Genomic DNA, 6,000 nt, shown 5'->3' with positions numbered 1-6,000 from the left:
TCCCAGTCACCCCTTCACCAAATGGACCAAGTTTGAGCACTCTTACATTAACAGTGTAAGATTGACAGGAATTTAAATATTCCCATTGAATAGCGTTTGGTAAAATGTGATTGGCTGTCTTAAGCTCCGCCCAGTTTTCTGAATTTTAACCCCAGTTACCTAGTCATGGTCAGTGCTAAGTTTGGGACCTCTGGTTTTAAAACTGTGAGAACGGCGGTAATACAAAATTTTACATTAAAGTCAAATGGTGAAAACTGATTGGCTGTTTTTGGCTCCACCCACTTTTCCTAAATTTTGACCGCAGTCACCAAGTGAGTAATTGAGCCAAGTTTGGTACACCTAGCATTTAAACCGTGATAATAGCAGCAGTTTATCATTTTTAATTAAGGTCAATGGCTGAAATCTGATTGGCTGTTGTTGCCCCGCCCCTTTTTTTTCCTAATTGTGAACCACAGTCACTCAGTGACTAACATTCCAAATTTTGGGAATGCTGTCATTTATTGTGTAAAAATGGCAGCATTTTTATTTTTTTCTAGTGAAAATCAATGAATGAAATTCGATTGGTTGTTGGTGGCTCCGCCCACTTTTTCTAAACTTGAAGTGGAAACCCCCAGCGACCACATTTGTGATATTCAAGGTCCCTGACATCAATACTGAGAGAATGGCAGCCTTCTTAATTGTTCCCATTAAAATCAATCAAAGAAATCTGATTGGTTGGTTTTGGCTCCACCCACTTTTCTTGATTTTAATCCCAGTCCCCCAGTGACCAACTGTGCCAAGTTTGAGGACCCTGCCATTAACCGTCTAAGAGCGGCAGCAGTTTAACATTTTCCTATTTATTTGAATGGCTGAAATTTGATTGGCTGTTGTAGACTCCGCCCACTTTAGGTAAATTTTAGCCGAGTCACCCAGTGACCCACGGTGCCAAGTTTGGGAGAGCTCTAGCTTTAATACTGTGAGAATTACAGCTGTTTATATTTTCTCATTGAAGTCAATAGGGAAAATCTGATTGGTTGTTTGCGGCTCCGCCCACTTTTTTGGGTCCCCAAAATAGGACAGAATTTTTCAGTTTCACCCCATGACTAAATGAGCCAAGTTTGGTGAGTGTAACTTCAAAGCTGTACAAGTGGCAAAAGTTTCAAGTTTTCCAATGAAAGTCTATGGGGAAAAAAGGGGTCGTCGGGGGGTCGCCACAGGGGCACGGAGGGTGGGATCGCTTAACAAAGCACAAGCAACCTATTCGGGTATGAGTCGAACAAGTGTGCAAAGTTTCATAATTGTACTCCTAAAACTCTGGGAGGAGTAGCGTTTAGAAAATTGCTCAATTTTCATTGGGCGTTGGTAGCTCCGCCCACTTTGGGGTGCCCCCCCAAAATACTTATTTTTATTCGGGGTGACATCAACTATATGTGGTCCGAGTTTGGGGACTGTATCTTCAAAACTGTACAAGTGGCAGCGATTTGAAATTTTTCCCTGTCAATCTCAATGGGAAAAAAGGGGTCGTCGGGGGGTCGCCACAGGGGCGGGGTGGGTCCCCAAAATAGGACAGAATTTTTCAGCTTCACCCCATGACTAAATGACCCAAGTTTGGTGAGTGTAACTTCAAAGCTGTACAAGTGGCAAAAGTTTCAAGTTTTCCAATGAAAGTCTATGGGGAAAAATGGGGTCGTCGGGGGGTCGCCACAGGGGCACGGAGGGTGGGATCGCTTAACAAAGCACAAGCAACCTATTCGGGTATGAGTCGAACAAGTGTGCAAAGTATCATAATTGTACTCCTAAACCTCTGGGAGGAGTAGCGTATAGAAAATTGCTAAATTTTCATTGGGCGTTGGTAGCTCCGCCCACTTTGGGGTGCCCCCCCAAAATACTTATTTTTATTCGGGGTGACATCAACAATATGTGGTCCGAGTTTGGGGACTGTATCTTCAAAAGTGTATGAGTGGCGGCGATTTGAAATTTTTCCCTGTCAAAGTCAATGGGAAAAAAGGGGTCGTCGGGGGGTCGCCACAGGGGCGGGGTGGGTGGGATCGCTTATTAAAGCACAAGCAACGTACTTTGCTATAAGAGGAATAAGTGTGGAAAGTTTGGCGCTTGCACCCCTAAAACTGTAGGAGGAGTAGCGTTTAGAAAATGGGGTTCGCCAATAATAATAATAATTTTAATAATAATAAGAAGAAGAAGAACGAGCTGAACTCGAAGAACAGTATGTTGGCTATTTCATAGCCAACATAATAAGAAGAAGAACGAGCTGAACTCGAAGAACAGTATGTTGGCTATTTCATAGCCAACATAATAATAATAATAAGAAGAACGAGCTGAACTCGAAGAACAGTATGTTGGCTATTTCATAGCCAACATAATAATAATAATAAGAAGAAGAACGAGCTGAACTCGAAGAACAGTATGTTGGCTATTTCATAGCCAACATAATAATAATAATAAGAAGAAGAACGAGCTGAACTCGAAGAACAGTATGTTGGCTATTTCATAGCCAACATAATAATAATAATAAGAAGAAGAACGAGCTGAACTCGAAGAACAGTATGTTGGCTATTTCATAGCCAACATAATAATAATAATAAGAAGAAGAACGAGCTGAACTCGAAGAACAGTATGTTGGCTATTTCATAGCCAACATAATAATAATAACTAGAGAGGTACATTTCCTGAAGAAAATGTGAGTGGTGCTTGCCGTGGCAAAACTCAGGCCCAAATCTGATTGGCTGTTGTTGCCCCGCCCCTTTTTTTCCTAATTGTGAACCACAGTCACTCAGTGACTAACATTCCAAAGTTTGATAAAGGGCCCGGGCGGCCCGAAACGTTGCCCTGTTTGAAATGATTTGATGCAATAAAATTCACGTTTATTCATATCTACGGTGTGCTGCTGATATCTGCTCTGATTGGATAATTTGGCCCTGTAACAGGCGTGGGTCCTTCAGTACAGCACCTGGTACCGCAAAGGTATGTGTTCGAGGTTTTAAGCTCTCTACCTTGGTTTCTAACATTCCAAAGTTTGGGAATGCTGTCATTTAATGTGTAAAAATGGCAGCATTTCTATTTTTTTCTATTGAAAATCAATGAATGAAATTTGATTGGTTGTTGGTGGCTCCGCCCACTTTTTCTAAACTTGAAGTGGAAACCCCCAGCGACCACATTTGTGATATTCAAGGTCCCTGACATCAGTACTGAGAGAATGGCAGCCTTCTTAATTTTTCCCATTAAAACCAATCAAAGAAATCTGATTGGTTGGTTTTGGCTCCACCCACTTTTCTTAATTTTAATCCCAGTCCCCCAGTGACCAACTGTGCCAAGTTTGAGGACCCTGCCATTAACCGTCTAAGAGCGGCAGCAGTTTAACATTTTCCTATTTAATTGAATGGCTGAAATTTGATTGGCTGTTGTAGACTCCGCCCACTTTTTGTAAATTTTGGCTGCAGTCACCCAGTGACCCACGGTGCCAAGTTTGGGAGCTCTGGCTTTATTACTGTGAGAATTACAGCTGTTTACATTTTCTCATTGAAGTCAATAGGGAAAATCTGATTGGTTGTTTGCGGCTCCGCTCACTTTTTTGGGTCCCCAAAATAGGACAGAAAAGTCACAACACCCCATTCCCGAATAAGCTGAACGGTTTGACACCTCATTCATGGGTCTGCGACAAACTAATTATTCGATAAATTCCCCATTATAAGTCAATGGGGCAAATTTGGGGACCTCTCCTGCCCCGGGGGTAAAACTTATACCCTCGTGTGGGGTATCATCTGACACAGGTCGCAAACCTCTTCAAATGTGGTAAATTTAACGTTTCTACAAGATTCCCTCTCTGCGCTAGAATCCGTCAAAAGTTGGCCTCAATGTTAATCTATGGGACTTTTCGGGGGGGTTAATTGCCCCCGCAAGGGGCAATTAACCACCCACCCCTTAGAAAAGTCATACCACCCCATTCCCGATTAAGCCGCACGATTTGACACCTCATTCATGGGTCTAGGACAAACGGTGCGGGACTAGTTACGCGCCAAACTTTCATACAGAAGAAGAATAAAAATAAGTTTGCAAGATAACAGTAGTGATGCTTTGCTTCGCAAGCACCACTAATAAGAAGAAGAAGAACGAGCTGAACTCGAAGAACAGTATGTTGGCTATTTCATAGCCAACATAATAAGAAGAACGAGCTGAACTAGTAGATCAAGATGTTGGCTTTTTCAAAGCCAACATAACTAGATGGTGTCGTTTCTGAAGAAACCACAAGATGTTGGCTTTGAAACGCAAGAGGTGTTGGGGTCAGTCGCCCCTGGTGCATAGAGAGTACACAAAGTTGGTAGAATGTGGTTTAAAACTGTGAAAATTGAAGCAGATCAAATTGTACCATTAAAATCAATCCAAAAAACCTGATTGGCTGTTTTTGGCTCCACCCACTTTTAAAATTTGAATCCCAGTCCCCCTGTGAGCGACTGTGCCAAGTTTGATGTCCCTGCCATTAACTGTGAAAGAATGGCAGCAACTTATATATTGACATTGATTAGCAATAGGTAACATTTGATTGGCTGTTTTAAGCTCCACCCAGTTTTCCAAATTTTAACCCCAGTCACCCAGTCATGGTCTGTACCAAGTTTGGGGCCTCTGGCTTTAAAACTGTGAGAATGGCAGTATTTGAAACTTTTACATTGAAGTCAATAGGTAAAATCTGATTGGCTGTTATTGGCTCCGCCCACTTTTCCTAAATTTTGACCACAGTCACCCAGTGAGTAATTGTGCTGAGTTCGGGACACTTGGCATGGATGCCATAATAATAGCAGCAATTTGGCGTTTTTCATTAAGGTCAATGGCTGAAGTCCGATTGGCTGTTGTTGGCCCGCCCCCTTTTTTTCCTAATTCTGAACCAGAGTCACCAAGTGACTAACACTTTAAGGTTTCGGAATCATGACATTAAACCTGTAAAAATGGCAGCAGTTTTATGTTTTTCTCTTGAAAATCAATGAATGACATTTGATTGGTTGTTGGTGGCTCCACCTACTTTTCCTAACTTTGAAGTGCAAACACCCAGTGAGCACATTTGTGATATTCGAGGTCCATGACATCAATAATGTGCAAATGGCAGCAATTTTAATTTTTCCCATTGAAATCATCAAAGAAATCTGATTGGTTGTTTTTGGCTCCACCCACTTTTCCAGATTTTGATCCCGGTCCTCCAGGGACCAACTGTGCCAAGTTTGAGGCCCCTCCCATGAACAATCTAAGAGCGGCGACAGTTTTAACTTTTCCCATTGAAACAAATGGCTAATATTTGATTGGCTGTGGTAGACTCCGCCCACTTTTCCAAATTCTAACCCCAGTGACCCATGGTGCCAAGTTTGGGGTCTCTGGCTTTAACACTGTAGGAATGACAGTGTTTGACATTTTCTCATTGAAGTCAATAGGGAAAATCTGATTGGCTGTTTGTTGCTCCGCCCACTTTTTGGAGTCCCCAAAATGTGACAGAACTTTTCAGGTTGACCCCATGACTAAGTGACCCAAGTTTGGTGAGTGTAACTTTAATGCTGTACGAGTGGCAAAAGTTTCACATTTTCCAATGAAAGTCTATGGGAAAAAATGGGGTGTTTGGGGGGCCGCCACAGGGGCACGGAGGGTGGGATTGCTTAACAAAGCACAAGCAACCTATTCGGGTATGAGTCGAACAAGTGTGCAAAGTTTCATAATTGTACTCCTAAAACTCTGGGAGGAGTAGCGTTTAGAAAATTGCTAAAATTTCATTGGCTGTTGGTAGCTCTGCCCACTTTGGGGTGCCCCCCAAAAATACATATTTTTATTCGGGGTGGCACCAACAATATGTGGTCCGAGTTTGGGGAGTGTCGCTTCAAAACTGTACGAGCGGCAGCGATTTGAAAATTTTCTCTGTCAAAGTCAATACGAAAAAAGGCGTCTTCGGTGGTCCGCCGCACGGGCGCAGTGGGTGGGATCGCTTACTAAAGCACAAGCAACGTACTTTGCTATAAGGCGAATAGG

Source organism: Xenopus laevis, chromosome 1S, assembly GCF_017654675.1.
Source record: "Xenopus laevis strain J_2021 chromosome 1S, Xenopus_laevis_v10.1, whole genome shotgun sequence".
Classification (NCBI taxonomy): Eukaryota; Metazoa; Chordata; class Amphibia; order Anura; family Pipidae; genus Xenopus; species Xenopus laevis.
Note: the sequence above shows the minus strand (reverse complement) of the source record.